This window comes from Pecten maximus, chromosome 2 (genome assembly GCF_902652985.1).
Source record: "Pecten maximus chromosome 2, xPecMax1.1, whole genome shotgun sequence".
Classification (NCBI taxonomy): Eukaryota; Metazoa; Mollusca; class Bivalvia; order Pectinida; family Pectinidae; genus Pecten; species Pecten maximus.
In genome coordinates this window covers 6,833,233-6,850,558 of record NC_047016.1, presented here as the reverse complement: position 1 = coordinate 6,850,558, position 17,326 = coordinate 6,833,233, and the positions used below count along the sequence as shown (strand labels likewise).

Below are 17,326 nucleotides of genomic sequence, written 5' to 3'. Positions count from 1 at the left end.
TATAATCTAAGGTGAATTCCGTGTGACGAGCGGTGGTATAATCTAAGGTGAATTCCGTGTGACGAGCGGTGGTATAATCTAAAGTGAATTCCGTGTGACGAGCGGTGGTATATTCTAAGGTGAATTCCGTGTGACGAGCAGTGGTATAATCTAAGGTGAATTCCGTGTGACGGCCAGTGGTATAATCTAAGGTGAATTCCGTGTGACGAGCGGTGGTATAATCTAAGGTGAATTCGGTGTGACGAGCGGTGGTATAATCTAAGGTGAATTCCGTGTGACGAGCAGTGGTATAATCTAAGGTGAATTCCGTGTGACGAGCGGTGGTATAATCTAAGGTGAATTCCGTGTGACGAGCGGTGCTATAATCTAAGGTGAATTCCGTGTGACGAGTAGTGGTATAATCTAAGGTGAATTCCGTGTGACGAGCGGTGGTATAATCTAAAGTGAATTCCGTGTGACGAGCGGTGGTATAATCTAAGGTGAATTCCGTGTGACGGCCAGTGGTATAATCTAAGGTGAATTCCGTGTGACGAGCGGTGGTATAATCTAAGGTGAATTCCGTGTGACGAGCAGTGGTATAATCTAAGGTGAATTCGGTGTGACGAGCGGTGTATAATCTAAGGTGAATTCCGTGTGACGAGCGGTGGTATAATCTAAGGTGAATTCCGTGTGACGAGCGGTGGTATAATCTAAGGTGAATTCCGTGTGACGAGCAGTGGTATAATCTAAGGTGAATTCCGTGTGACGAGTAGTGGTATAATCTAAGGTGAATTCCGTGTGACGAGCAGTGGTATAATCTAAGGTGAATTCCGTGTGACGAGCGGTGGTATAATCTAAGGTGAATTCCGTGTGACGAGCGGTGGTATAATCTAAGGTGAATTCCGTGTGACGAGCGGTGGTATAATCTAAGGTGAATTTCGTGTGACGAGCGGTGGTATATTCTAAGGTGAATTCCGTGTGACGAGCGGTGGTATATTCTAAGGTGAATTCCGTGTGACGAGCGGTGGTATAATCTAAGGTGAATTCCGTGTGACGAGCAGTGGTATATTCTAAGGTGAATTCCGTGTGACGAGCGGTGGTATAATCTAAGGTGAATTCCGTGTGACGAGCGGTGGTATAATCTAAGGTGAATTCCGTGTGACGAGCGGTGGTATAATCTAAGGTGAATTCCGTGTGACGAGCGGTGGTATAATCTAAGGTGAATTCCGTGTGACGAGTAGTGGTATAATCTAAGGTGAATTCGGTGTGACGAGCGGTGGTATAATCTAAGGTGAATTCCGTGTGACGAGCGGTGGTATAATCTAAGGTGAATTCCGTGTGACGAGCGGTGGTATAATCTAAGGTGAATTCCGTGTGACGAGCGGTGGTATAATCTAAGGTGAATTCCGTGTGACGGGTAGTGGTATAATCTAAGGTGAATTCCGTGTGACGAGCGGTGGTATAATCTAAGGTGAATTCCGTGTGACGAGCAGTGGTATAATCTAAGATGAATTCCGTGTGACGAGCGGTGGTATAATCTAAGGTGAATTCCGTGTGACGAGCGGTGGTATAATCTAAGGTGAATTCCGTGTGACGAGCAGTGGTATAATATAAGGTGAATTCCGTGTGACGAGCGGTGGTATAATCTAAGGTGAATTCCGTGTGACGAGCGGTGGTATAATCTAAGATGAATTCCGTGTGACGAGCGGTGGTATAATCTAAGGTGAATTCCGTGTGACGAGCGGTGGTATATTCTAAGGTGAATTCCGTGTGACGAGCAGTGGTATAATCTAAGGTGAATTCCGTGTGACGAGCGGTGGTATAATCTAAGGTGAATTCGGTGTGACGAGCAGTGGTATATTCTAAGGTGAATTCCGTGTGACGAGCGGTGGTATAATCTAAGGTGAATTCCGTGTGACGAGTGGTGGTATATTCTAAGGTGAATTCCGTGTGACGAGCGGTGGTATAATCTAAGGTGAATTCCGTGTGACGAGCGGTGGTATAATCTAAGGTGAATCCCGTGTGACGGCCAGTGGTATATTCTAAGGTGAATTCCGTGTGACGAGCGGTGGTATAATCTAAGGTGAATTCCGTGTGACGAGCGGTGGTATAATCTAAGGTGAATTCCGTGTGACGAGCAGTGGTATAATCTAAGGTGAATTCCGTGTGACAAGTAGTGGTATAATCTAAGGTGAATTCCGTGTGACGAGCAGTGGTATAATCTAAGGTGAATTCCGTGTGACGAGTAGTGGTATAATCTAAGGTGAATTCCGTGTGACGAGCGGTGGTATATTCTAAGGTGAATTCCGTGTGACGAGCGGTGGTATAATCTAAGGTGAATTCCGTGTGACGAGCGGTGGTATAATCTAAGGTGAATTTCGTGTGACGAGCGGTGGTATATTCTAAGGTGAATTCCGTGTGACGAGCAGTGGTATAATCTAAGGTGAATTCCGTGTGACGAGTAGTGGTATAATCTAAGGTGAATTCCGTGTGACGAGCGGTGGTATAATCTAAGGTGAATTCCGTGTGACGAGCGGTGGTATAATCTAAGGTGAATTCCGTGTGACGAGCGGTGGTATAATCTAAGGTGAATTCCCTGTGACGAGCGGTGGTATAATCTAAGGTGAATTCCGTGTGACGAGCAGTGGTATAATCTAAGGTGAATTCCGTGTGACGAGCGGTGGTATATTCTAAGGTGAATTCCGTGTGACGAGCAGTGGTATAATCTAAGGTGAATTCCGTGTGACGAGCGGTGGTATAATCTAAGGTGAATTCGGTGTGACGAGCGGTGGTATATTCTAAGGTGAATTCCGTGTGACGAGCGGTGGTATAATCTAAGGTGAATTCCGTGTGACGAGCGGTGGTATAATCTAAGGTGAATTTCGTGTGACGAGCGGTGGTATATTCTAAGGTGAATTCCGTGTGACGAGCGGTGGTATATTCTAAGGTGAATTCCGTGTGACGAGCGGTGGTATAATCTAAGGTGAATTCCGTGTGACGAGCAGTGGTATAATCTAAGGTGAATTCCGTGTGACGAGTAGTGGTATAATCTAAGATGAATTCGGTGTGACGAGCGGTGGTATAATCTAAGATGAATTCGGTGTGACGAGCGGTGGTATAATCTAAGATGAATTCGGTGTGACGAGCAGTGGTATAATCTAAGATGAATTCGGTGTGACGAGCGGTGGTATAATCTAAGATGAATTCGGTGTGACGAGCGGTGGTATAATCTAAGGTGAATTCCGTGTGACGAGCAGTGGTATAATCTAAGGTGAATTCCGTGTGACGAGCAGTGGTATAATCTAAGGTGAATTCCGTGTGACGAGTAGTGGTATAATCTAAAGTGAATTCCGTGTGACGAGCGGTGGTATAATCTAAGGTGAATTCCGTGTGACGAGCGGTGGTATAATCTAAGGTGAATTCGGTGTGACGAGCGGTGGTATAATCTAAGGTGAATTCCGTGTGACGAGCAGTGGTATATTCTAAGGTGAATTCCGTGTGACGAGCAGTGGTATAATCTAAGATGAATTCGGTGTGACGAGCGGTGGTATAATCTAAGGTGAATTCCGTGTGACGAGCAGTGGTATATTCTAAGGTGAATTCCGTGTGACGAGCAGTGGTATAATCTAAGATGAATTCGGTGTGACGAGCGGTGGTATAATCTAAGATGAATTCGGTGTGACGAGCGGTGGTATAATCTAAGGTGAATTCCGTGTGACGAGCAGTGGTATAATCTAAGGTGAATTCCGTGTGACGAGCGGTGGTATAATCTAAGGTGAATTCCGTGTGACGAGCAGTGGTATAATCTAAGGTGAATTCCGTGTGACGAGTAGTGGTATAATCTAAAGTGAATTCCGTGTGACGAGCGGTGGTATAATCTAAGGTGAATTCCGTGTGACGAGCGGTGGTATAATCTAAGGTGAATTCGGTGTGACGAGCGGTGGTATAATCTAAGGTGAATTCCGTGTGACGAGCAGTGGTATAATCTAAGGTGAATTCCGTGTGACGAGCGGTGGTATAATCTAAGGTGAATTTCGTGTGACGAGCGGTGGTATATTCTAAGGTGAATTCCGTGTGACGAGCGGTGGTATATTCTAAGGTGAATTCCGTGTGACGAGCGGTGGTATAATCTAAGGTGAATTCCGTGTGACGAGCAGTGGTATATTCTAAGGTGAATTCCGTGTGACGAGCGGTGGTATAATCTAAGGTGAATTCCGTGTGACGAGTAGTGGTATAAAGATATAAAAGTTTTTACTGAAGTACACGTAGATTCATAACAGGTCCCGAATAACAAAATTTGGAAAAAATGTCCAATTAGCAAAATACAAAAGAACTAAAAACAATTATGTTAATACAATTATACTACATGCATAATACATAAACTGTAATGTCTATAACATATTGTATTCGACATGATGCAAGCTTCAAACAATAGTATACAAGTTGTGTTTAGTTTAAACTGTGTTGTCGATTTCCATTTAACAATATATATACAATACATCAATTATACAAAAAGGAATCAGAAACAAGTGTCAAGACACTTATATAAATCTGACACTTTTATATATAAGTGGACGTAATATAACAACATAGACATGCTATAACACAACAATATGATCAAATAATTAAATACACTGCAATCAATAAAAAGGGAGAAAAACGTGAAAGTGGGATTTGCTGCTTCCATCTGGTTGTAGATATATATTTAATGTGGCATTTATCTAAAATAATAGACGTACACAATATGTACAAGCTACGATAGCATGGAAAATCTGTTTGTTTTGTTTTAAGCCTGTTGATATATATGATTGTGATATAAGTTGGTATGAGAATCTGTTTGTTTTGTTTTAAGCCTGTTGATATATATAATTTTGATATAAGTTAGTACGAGAATCACAAAGTATCGTTATTGTGTATGGTACAGGTTTATCACGTCAACTGCTACTATACACGTACCAAATGTGTCAACACAGCGCTCTTTTTAGAAAGTAGATTAGTCGACGAAGAACGCCAATGAGTAGACGAGGTCGATGTATGGAATTAATTAATAAACCATATTTGTCTTCAGAATTTTATTTCCAGTGAGTTTGGTCTTTGTGAGTAACATTCTATAGTTCCTATCATACTAAATATTTCATATATAGCCGAAAAATTTATTATTCAGACGAAGTCTAAATAATTAATTTGAAACCAATTTTGTCTAGGTTATAATGAGAGTTTTCATTTCTTAGGTCTCCATGGAGCTCTTATCGTTACCGTAATTGCCAATTACCCCCAAAGCTCGGAGCTGGATGGCATAGAATGAATCGCGAAAAATAATTAGTTATCGCGATGGGAAAATGAGATTGTTTGCTTACAATGGCCGATGATTGGTTCGGTATATAAATTTTCAGCTCATTACGGCGCTGCCTACGCTTGATGCTAATTGTACGAGAAAAGTCGAATTAATGAGAAGCTTATGTCGTCGTCCAAGTCTTAGGAATGCTTCGAGCAGTAGCGTGCATAAAGACTGGGACAGGATGTTATGAAAACATCTGGGTGTCTAAGATGCTTTGCCTGGATCACGTGATCATTGTTTATTTGTTAGTCTATGGCGTTGACATAGCCCCGCGAATGAGCTAATGAGATCAGTAACATTGTATACAGTTGGCGACAAGACTATGATTTCGGATAAGACATACAGTATATTGAAATAGATGGCCCACTATTAGAAGTGGTATGGGAAATAAGTACAGTTCCATTACATTTCTGTCAATGTGTCATTGGGAAACAAAAACTTTGTCGGACAGCAGTTTTCAACTACGGAAACAATATATTTTGCATTTGTAATATTCATGACAGTGCATACGGGCTTAACATTATCGTTCTTTGCTACTTTTGAGACAATTTGACAACAATTTTTTTAAAGCGAATGGGAAAGATGGTCGCCATTGTGAATGACAAGTATTGTCATAATTAGATATCGAGTACAGGAGATCGATACGCCCTAGACCATACAATTATACCATCAAGTCTAACCTAGTAACCTGGACGATTTACCAGTTATCTTCAAGTAACAGTTCTGTTTCTCTCGAGCACATGCATCTCTCCCCGGCAAAAACGAAGCCGGAAGTTGCGCTATATCAAACCGCAGTTTTTTTACTTCGATATTTTCCCATGAATATAAGCAATTTTTCAATAAAACATATCCCAGACCTATTTTTAAATGATTGCAATTAATAATTGAAATAAACAAAACTTTCTTTATGCCTGTCTATGTTACGAAAACAATTCTAGTTTATTACGTTGGCATGAACTTCAGGTTGGAGGTGATGGGTGCTAAAAAGAGATTAACATCACAGAAACCCGTCCTGAATATAAAAATTACCAGATAGTTGATCGAAAGATACAATTTACATATTTTGATTGTCACAACTGAAGTTGTAATTGTGGGGTTTACAAGATTATCATGCACTATTATTATAAATACATGTTTACCATTATTGGACGATTTTATTTACATTTCCAGTAGGTGAAAGTAACCTCTTCACTACAGAATTGTCACTCTTTACATATCACAAAGCTGAATTTCGTAATGAAAATTTTCGCAGTTCTTCAGTTGAGACAAAACTAAAATTAAAATAAACTTTATGTCAAAATGTAAACGATAGGGTACCAAAATAAGAAACGTGTTCAGCTGGTGTTATTTGATTTTTTCTAGTTATATTAATACATCTACTGCATGGTTCCAATTTAAATAACTTGTTTTATATACAAATGTACATCATTTCGACATACTATGACCACGTTTCCATGGAGATCAATGAACCATGAAGACTTTCATATAAAAGACACAGACATGGAGAAATAAGGGATGGCTTTACTATATATATATATATATATATATATATATATTTATTTATTTATTTATGTGGTTTCTAATGTGAAAAGTACCTTGATTATGTATAAGTTCGTTTTGTATAACATTTTACTGTTTTTGATATTCTAAACTCAAGTACTCGCTTTTCATGTTTCTTGAACCATAACATAAGTACTCGGAGAAAAACCAGCTATAATCGTGGTTTATCATAACAACAAAAACCAGCTATAATCGTGGTTTATCATAACAACAAAAACCAGCTATAATCGTGGTTTATCATAACAACAAAAACCAGCTATACTTGAGATTTCTCTTTATAACCAAAACACAGCTATACTTTAGGTTAATCCTTACAACAAAAGTCCGCTATACTTGAGATTTGTCTTTATAACAAAAAACCGGTTATACCTGGGGTTTATGGTTACAACAAAAGCCGTTTATACTTGAGGTTTATCCTTACAACAAAAAACCGGTTATACTTGAGGTTTATCCTTACAACAAAAAACCGGTTATACTTGAGGTTTATCCTTACAACAAAAAACCGGTTATACTTGAGGTTTATCCTTACAACAAAAAACCGGTTAAACAAAAACCGGTTATACTTGAGGTTTATCCTTACAACAAAAAACGTCTATACCTGAGGTTTATCTTTAAAACAAAAACCAGTTATACTTGATGTTTATCCTTGCCACAAAAACCAGCTACAGTGTATAGTTAGGGTTTACAACAAAAACCAGCTATATTTGGGGTTTACATTAAAACAACCTGTTATACTTGAGGTTAAGCTATACTTAACCATACAGCAGTTCTATGTTAGCGTCTCATGAGGGACCTTCCCCCCTGATTGGGGACGCCATACAGCAGTTCTGTGTCAGTTTCTCAGGAGGGACCTTCCCCCGTGATTGGGAACGACATACAGCAGTTCTGTGTCAGTGTCTCATGAGGGACCTTCCCCCCGATTGGGGACGCCATACAGCAGTTCTGTGTCAGTTTCTCAGGAGGGACTTTCCCCCGTGATTGGGAACGCCATACAGCAGTTCTGTGTCAGTGTCTCATGAGGGACTTTCCCCCGTGATTGGGAACGCCATACAGCAGTTCTGTGTCAGTGTCTTGTGAGGTACCTTCCCCCTGATTTGGAACTGATTGGGAACGCCATACAGCAGTTCTGTGTCAGTGTCTCAGGAGGGACTTTCCCCCGTGATTGGGAACGCCATACAGCAGTTCTGTGTCAGTGTCTCATGAGGGACTTTCCCCCCTGATTGTGAACGCCATACAGCAGTTCTATGTCAGTGTCTCATGAGGGACCTTTCCCCCCTGATTGACTGATTGGAACGCCATACAGCAGTTCTGTGTCAGTGTCTCATGAGGGACCTTCCCCCCTGATTGGGGACGACATACAGCAATTCTATGTCAGTGTCTCATGAGGGACCTTACCCCCTGATTGGGAACGACATACAGCAGTTCTATGATGTCGGGTTGCGCAGTGTACAATACCGTCGTGTATAGCCTTAATTTAGATCCTATAGCTTAATTTCATCTTTAGTCAAAATCAATTTCTAATGGACGTTTTATTTTCAAATTGGAAACCATTTCCCCCCTTTGAATTTCGTGACTATGAGATTCGTAATTTTCTCCAGTGTATAAAGGAACATGCCGTATATTACGGAAGCCTTTGGTACCCCTCGCTGGTCTGGATAGTCAAATAGTAACATGGATACAGTATATATGACCATGACACTGTTGCTAGCAAACAAATTGTTAGTATATCGGAAGTCTATATGTATACGGAATAGCCCAGGAATCCATGTCAAGACTATCTCCATGTTTGTGTCATAACATGTCTGTATTACAGGCATTACAGGTCTGTGTTACAGGCCCTCGTCATTACAGGTCTGTGTTACAGACCCTCGTCATTACAGGTCTGTGTTACAGCCCCTCGTCATTACAGACCCTCGTCATTACAGGTCTGTGTTACAGACCCTCGTCATTACAGACCCTCGTCATTACAGGTCTGTGTTACAGCCCCTCGTCATTACAGGTCTGTGTTACAGACCCTCGTCATTACAGGTCTGTGTTACAGACCCTCGTCATTACAGGTCTGTGTTACAGACCCTCGTCATTACATGTCTATGTTACAGCCCCTCGTCATTACATGTCTGTGTTACAGCCCCTCGTCATTGCAGGTCTGTGTTACAGAGCCTCGTCATTACAGACCCTCGTCATTACAGGTCTGTGTTACAGACCCTCGTCATTACAGACCCTCGTCATTACAGGTCTGTGTTACAGACCCTCGTCATTACATGTCTGTGTTACATGCCCTCGTCATTACAGGTCTGTGTTACAGACCCTCGTCATTACAGGTCCGTGTTACAGACCCTCGTCATTACAGACCCTCGTCATTACAGACTCTCGTCATTACATGTCTATGTTACAGACCCTCGACATTACAGGTCTGTGTTACAGACCCTCGTCATTACAGGTCTGTGTTACAGACCCTCGTCATTACAGGTCTGTGTTACATGCCCTTGTCATTACAGGTCTGTGTTACAGACCCTCGTCATTACAGGTCTCTGTTACAGACCCTCGTCATTACAGACCCTCGTCATTACAGACTCTCGTCATTACAGGTCTGTGTTACAGACCCTCGTCATTACAGACCCTCGTCATTACAGACTCTCGTCATTACATGTCTATGTTACAGACCCTCGACATTACAGGTCTGTGTTACAGACCCTCGTCATTACAGGTCTGTGTTACATGCCCTCGTCATTACAGGTCTGTGTTACAGACCCTCGTCATTACAGACCCTCGTCATTACAGACTCTCGTCATTACAGGTCTGTGTTACAGACCCTCGTCATTACAGACCCTCGTCATTACAGACTCTCGTCATTACATGTCTATGTTACAGACCCCCGACATTACAGGTCTGTGTTACAGACCCTCGTCATTACAGGTCTCTGTTACAGACCCTCGTCATTACAGACCCTCGTCATTACAGACTCTCGTCATTACAGGTCTGTGTTACAGACCCTCGTCATTACAGACCCTCGTCATTACAGACTCTCGTCATTACATGTCTATGTTACAGACCCTCGACATTACAGGTCTGTGTTACAGACCCTCGTCATTACAGGTCTGTGTTACAGACCCTCGTCATTACAGGTCTGTGTTACATGCCCTCGTCATTACAGGCCTGTGTTACAGACCCTTGTCATTACAGACCCTCGTCATTACAGACTCTCGTCATTACATGTCTATGTTACAGACCCCCGACATTACAGGTCTGTGTTACAGACCCTCGTCATTACAGGTCTGTGTTACAGACCCTCGTCATTACAGGTCTGTGTTACATGCCCTCGTCATTAAAGGTCTGTGTTACAGACCCTCGTCATTACAGGTCTGTGTTACATGCCCTGGACATTAAAGGTCTGTGTTACAGACCATCGTCATTACAGGTCTGTGTTACAGACCCTCGTCATTACAGACCCTCGTCATTACAGACTCTCGTCATTACAGGCCCTGGACATTACAGGTCTGTGTTACATGCCCTCGTCATTACAGACCCTCGTCATTACAGGTCTGTGTTACATGCCCTCGTCATTACAGGTCTGTGTTACAGACCCTGGTCATAACAGGTCTGTGTTACATGCCCTCGTCATTACAGACCCTCGTCATTACAGGTCTATGTTACAGGCCCTGGACATTACAGGTCTATGTTACAGACCCTCGTCATTACAGACCCTCGTCATTACAGGTCTATGTTAATCTAACTTAAATGTTATTGTTCAGTTATCTCCCCTTATCACACACACGTTGTAGATCTTCCATACTTGTTATGATGGATCACAAATTCAAATACTCATGTTTACTTATTTACTATTTAAACGAGGATGTTTGTTTACTCTCAATACCGTGTCATGTGAGCTGAGAACTGGGACCCATTAGTAGACAAGGTAACACCTGAAAGAAACAATTACTTTTGAACAAAAATGATTTAAAAATTGATTTCAATACATTTTTACCTTGTTCGAGAATTCCGAACAACTCGCAAGCATTTCTTGTGTAAACACTAATAGTTAAACCTCGGACTAACGTTACGATTAGAAATGGTGGGTTAAAATCCTGATCATAAAGATAATGAACAGAGCGAAGCTTTGTGGATTGAAAATGAAATAAGGAAGGTTATCCGACCTATTTAGTTGTTTATATCAAACACACTTGATATCACAAGAAAACGCGATATATCGATCTTGTGAGTTATCACAAATCCAAATAGGATTGTACTGGCATTGAAATCACGCGACAGAGGACGCACACCATCGGGAGATAGGTCAGTATCACACACCATCGGGAGATAGGTCAGTATCACACACCATCGGGAGATAGGTCAGTATCGCACACCATCGGGAGATAGGTCAGTATCGCACACCATCGGGAGATAGGTCAGTATCGCACACCATCGGGAGATAGGTCAGTATCACACACCATCGGGAGACAGTTCAGTATCACACACCATCGGGAGACAGTTCAGCATCGCACGCTTCAAGTTAACAGTTCGGATAACATCGATAGCTTGACATCATGAGTACATTGTACAATGGCATTATAAGCCCCCTCCCCCTGTAACTGTGGAGTACGACATCGTTATGTCACATGACACCCGTGAAACAGTACATACCGACGGGCCGTGTGGTATCGTCGAGTCGCCTGGCATCGTAAGGCTGCCGTATCTCTTCTGGTATAGCACATAATGCTGCGCTGTAATGAAAATAACTTGATTGCATGCATTTAAAAATCAAACATTAGAAGCGATAAAAACCATCTTGATAATTCAATTCCAATTTTCCGACCTATCTTTGATAACACACTCCCGGTAAGGACCGCAGTGTCACGAGTAGTCATCTTAAACATCAATGCGGCACCCTCACCGTCCGGAATCCGGCCAGCCACACTTTACTGTGAATTGTCAAAGGTATGACAACCCACATCAGTCAATGATCTGTTATCGATAAAGCAATTCAATTATTACCTTAAAGGTTATTTTCATACGACTTCGTTTACGATAAAAAGATATGTCGGTGTCACATTTTGAAATGGGGCCGCGGTATTCGAGTGGTTAAGGTGTCCCGACACTTAATCACTAGCCCTCCACCTCTAGGGGTGCGAGTTCGAAACCTTCGTGGGGCAGTTGCCAGGTACTTACCGTAGGTCGGTGGTTCTTCTCCGGGTACTCCGGCATTCCTCCACCTCCAAAACCTGGCCTAGCTTTTAATAGGACGTTAAACACAAACAAGCAAACATTTCAAACTCCTTTATGCTGTTCGTCGTGTTTGGGTATGCTCTTGTTCAGACTGAATGAATGCTCCCGATTTAGGAAAAGGAATTTAATAGAAAATTATATGGATACTGAGAAGATAGTTCGTTACGTCGCGTCGATTGTTAGATCCTCAGATACCATTGTTATATATAGTATTTGGAAATAAACCCCACAAACGGATAGGGTTACGAACTACACTAGTCCATAACTCACAAACAAAAACGGACGTACGACGGACATCGACCGAATTTGAGTTAATGAAGTTTTTTTTTTATAAACGGAACGGACGGAGAGACATTCCTCATGCTACGAGACAGACTGAAGGACGATCAACGAGGTTAAACTTCACACACAGAACGTGACGAATAGACAGATTAAAAAAAATTCTCACAGATATCGAGATACTTACGAATTATAATAGATGGAAACTGAAGAAAAAACGTAACTGGGCAACAATACGCTTTCGACCACAGAAGTCCTCAATAAAAATATACATCAAAACACAGACCGACGGCACAAAGAGTCTACATACATAGACACGGGTCGATCATCGGCGACCAGGTAGCTCAGTTGGTAGAGCATCCGGCTAGTGTTCGGAGGTCCCGGGTTCGAACCCCGGTCTGGCCGTGCAGTTTCCACTCCTACTACATAATGACAGGAGGAACGGACGGATACAAACCTCGTTTATACCAGTCAAAATAGTGACATTCAGGAGTGGGAGAACTAACCATGCCTTCACACCGACGGACGGAAATCAAAAATAGACAGACTGTAACATATCTAACCCAATAGAAGCGGACGCAAAGACAGACAACGATAAGATCCGATCTGTACATCTTTAACCCGTACTCCACTTTGTATTACTGTTCTATACCATCTTTAACCCGTACTCCACTTTGTATTACTGTTCTATACCATCTTTAACCCGTACTCCACTTTGTATTACTGTTCTATACCATCTATAACCCGTACTCCACTTTGTATTACTGTTCTATACCATCTATAACCCGTACTCCACTTTGTATTGCTGTTCTATACCATCTATAACCCGTACTCCACTTTGTATTACTGTTCTATACCATCTATAACCCGTACTCCACTTTGTATTACTGTTCTATACCATCTATAACCCGTACTCCACTTTGTATTACTGTTCTATACCATCTATAACCCGTACTCCACTTTGTATTACTGTTCTATACCATCTATAACCCGTACTCCACTTTGTATTACTGTTCTATACCATCTATAACCCGTACTCCACTTTGTATTACTGTTCTATATCATCTATAACCCGTACTCCACTTTGTATTACTGTTCTATACCATCTATAACCCGTACTCCACTTTGTATTACTGTTCTATACCATCTTTAACCCGTACTCCACTTTGTATTACTGTTCTATACCATCTATAACCCGTACTCCACTTTGTATTACTGTTCTATACCATCTTGAACCCGTACTCCCCTTTGTATTACTGTTCTATACCATCTATAACCCGTACTCCACTTTGTATTACTGTTCTATACCATCTATAACCCGTACTCCACTTTGTATTACTGTTCTATACCATCTATAACCCGTACTCCACTTTGTATCACTGTTCTATACCATCTATAACCCTACTCCACTTTGTATTACTGTTCTATACCATCTATAACCGTACTCCACTTTGTATTACTGTTCTATACCATCTATAACCCGTACTCCACTTTGTACGTGTATTACTGTTCTATACCATCTATAACCCGTACTCCACTTTGTATTACTGTTCTATACCATCTATAACCCGTACTCCACTTTGTATTACTGTTCTATACCATCTTTAACCCGTACTCCACTTTGTACGTGTATTACTGTTCTATACCATCTATAACCCGTACTCCACTTTGTATTACTGTTCTATACCATCTATAACCCGTACTCCACTTTGTATCACTGTTCTATACCATCTATAACCCGTACTCCACTTTGTATTACTGTTCTATACCATCTTTAACCCGTACTCCACTTTGTATTACTGTTCTATACCATCTATAACCCGTACTCCACTTTGTATTACTGTTCTATACCATCTTTAACCCGTACTCCACTTTGTATTACTGTTCTATACCATCTATAACCCGTACTCCACTTTGTATTACTGTTCTATACCATCTATAACCCGTACTCCACTTTGTATCACTGTTCTATACCATCTTTAACCCGTACTCCACTTTGTATTACTGTTCTATACCATCTATAACCCGTACTCCACTTTGTATTACTGTTCTATACCATCTTTAACCCGTACTCCACTTTGTATTACTGTTCTATACCATCTATAACCCGTACTCCACTTTGTATTACTGTTCTATACCATCTTAACCCGTACTCCACTTTGTTTTACTGTTCTATACCATCTATAACCCGTACTCCACTTTGTATTACTGTTCTATACCATCTTTAACCCGTACTCCACTTTGTATTACTGTTCTATACCATCTATAACCCGTACTCCACTTTGTATTACTGTTCTATACCATCTATAACCCGTACTCCACTTTGTATTACTGTTCTATACCATCTATAACCCGTACTCCACTTTGTATTACTGTTCTATACCATCTTTAACCCGTACTCCACTTTGTATTACTGTTCTATACCATCTTTAACCCGTACTCCATAATAATATGTAACTTTGGACCGTATGGTCCATAGTCAATAAAGAAATTGACTGGATATATATAGATCTGTCTTCGCACACAGGAGCGGACAAAATGCTCCCCGACCAGGATACACTCTCAGCACATAGACTGATGACGGGTGCATACCCTATAGTGATGCGCTACTTTTTATCATGAGAGCATTGGTTTCCGAAACTGATACCAATTTATCCATTTACATCAAATCGAACGAATTCCACAACGTTGTCGAGGTATTTGATCAAACGCGCCTGAACTACTACTGTTATTGGGGTTAATTGGGCCGACTAGCCTGCCGAGTGTCATCGTCGATATCAGACGTTTATATGTTAATACACAGCCAATGTTCTACTCTCGTAAATGGAATCTGCAGCGTATTCTATTGACCGCCACTAACACCACTTCGTGTAAATTAATGTTTCGGCGACAAGAATAATTCAATCGCTATTTGTCTGCTCGTCTACTTTTCTTCTGACTTATTTTAAGTCGTCCATGAATTGTTCTTTGTATACATATGCACAAGGTCTAAGGTCAGAGGTCAGAGGTCTTTGTTAGCGACAGGTGTCCCTTGCTATGTTATAAAGTGAGGCGATTTTGTACTGATTAATCGTAAATGTAATTACATGTTTTCATGTTAAATGTCCTATGACATATATCAATGGCGTATAGACATTAAATGACGCAGTGACTAGATCACCATATAGCTATGTTGATAATGATGCGACATTGACAGGCTACAAGTGAACATAGTTCCATGTACAGCGAAATGATACATAGAGTTGTCTATATATTGTTAAATATTTTAGTCTTTTTAGTGATTGTGCCTTTTGATATTGCATTGTTTACGTTTGTGCCCATCGACATGACATTGTTTAGGTTTGTGCCTGTTGACATTTCATTGTTTAGGTTTGTGCCTATTGACATGACATTGTTTAGGTTTGTGCCTGTTGACATGACATTGTTTAGGTTTGTGTCTATTGACATGACATTGTTTAGGTTTGTGCCTATTGACATGACATTGTTTAGGTTTGTGCCTGTTGACATGACATTGTTTAGGTTTGTGTCTATTGACATGACATTGTTTAGGTTTGTGTCTATTGACATGACATTGTTTAGGTTTGTGTCTATTGACATGACATTGTTTAGGTTTGTGCCTGTTTAAATGACATTGTTTAGGTTTGTGCCTGTTGACATGACATTGTTTAGGTTTGTGCCTATTGACATGACATTGTTTAGGTTTGTGCCTATTGACATGACATTGTTTAGGTTTGTGTCTATTGACATGACATTGTTTAGGTTTGTGCCTGTTGACATGACATTGTTTAGGTTTGTGCCTGTTGACATGACATTGTTTAGGTTTGTGCCTATTGACATTTCATTGTTTAGGTTTGTGTCTATTGAGATTGCATTGTTGAGTTTGTTCCTATTGACAAGATGCCTTATGAAGTTGCGTTTCGATTTGTTTGGAATTTTAAATAAATTGATATGATTTGAATTTCAATTACAGTACATTTCCTATTGACGTTTGATGTCTCAGGATTTCCCATGGATATTGTTATTCTTTCGATTTTATCAACTGGAGATTTTGGTTGAGATATAACAAACAACACATTTGAATGGTTATTACAGATTTTGTGATTGGAGACTAAATCAGTTATTGATTTTTTTTTTAAATTTTTTGTTTCACGACAAACATGAAGCAAAAATAAAACAAATCATTTGTTAAGAAGAATGAAAATAATCATTTCGTTTACAGTCTATTATAAGCTAACATTATACACATCTAGGATATTTCCAGCTAGGGGGGGGATACAATTTTTGTACCGTAAAAAACAAACAACATTATACAGAGATTTTATTTTGTTTTATTTTATCTTATTCTGAAGTAACTGTAAGACTTTGTACATATAGAGTATGTACATACTTTCTGACATATCTGTTGGTACCGAACATGTCGATTTATATATAATACTGCCTCGGTCAAGTGGTCAGTGGTAGAGACACCTTAACATTCCTTCGTGGGATTTTGTCCAATTAAATGTGACCCATGTGTGTGTAATTATGTCCAGTTGGCCATTACTGGACGTTAACAAAGTGGCTATGAGGTAAGATCCTCACCTCCACTCACCAGTAATCCTTCTAATGAACCAGTGATCAGGAGAGCTGGGTTGGCCATTGAGCCGTGACCTACAGTAATGAGGCAAAGTCTACTGTAACCTATATACAATCACTGTTAGTGGGCATCAACCCGATTTACATCCCATACTGCCTACAGTGTGTCACTTTAAAAGTTACTTCAATTTCTTCTGCCAAATGACCAACTTTTATTTGATAAAAGTATAATCCCTGGTCACAGCCTGTCCCTATAGTTCCTCTACGTGAGTTATATAAAAACAAAAACAAACAAACAAAAACGCCAACGAATTTACGGGTCTCGCACGGTCTTCTTGCGCAAGGTTCCCTCGCGTGTAAAGTAATTTGAAA

At 40.6% G+C, this 17,326-nt stretch overlaps 1 non-coding gene across 1 annotated transcript; it reads left to right on the top strand.

The window, feature by feature from the left end:
• The first annotated feature begins 12,712 nt into the window (after positions 1-12,712).
• On the top strand, positions 12,713-12,784 carry Trnat-agu. Its single transcript has one exon. It is a non-coding gene; the product is annotated as a tRNA-Thr (tRNA).
• Positions 12,785-17,326: the final 4,542 nt, after the last annotated feature.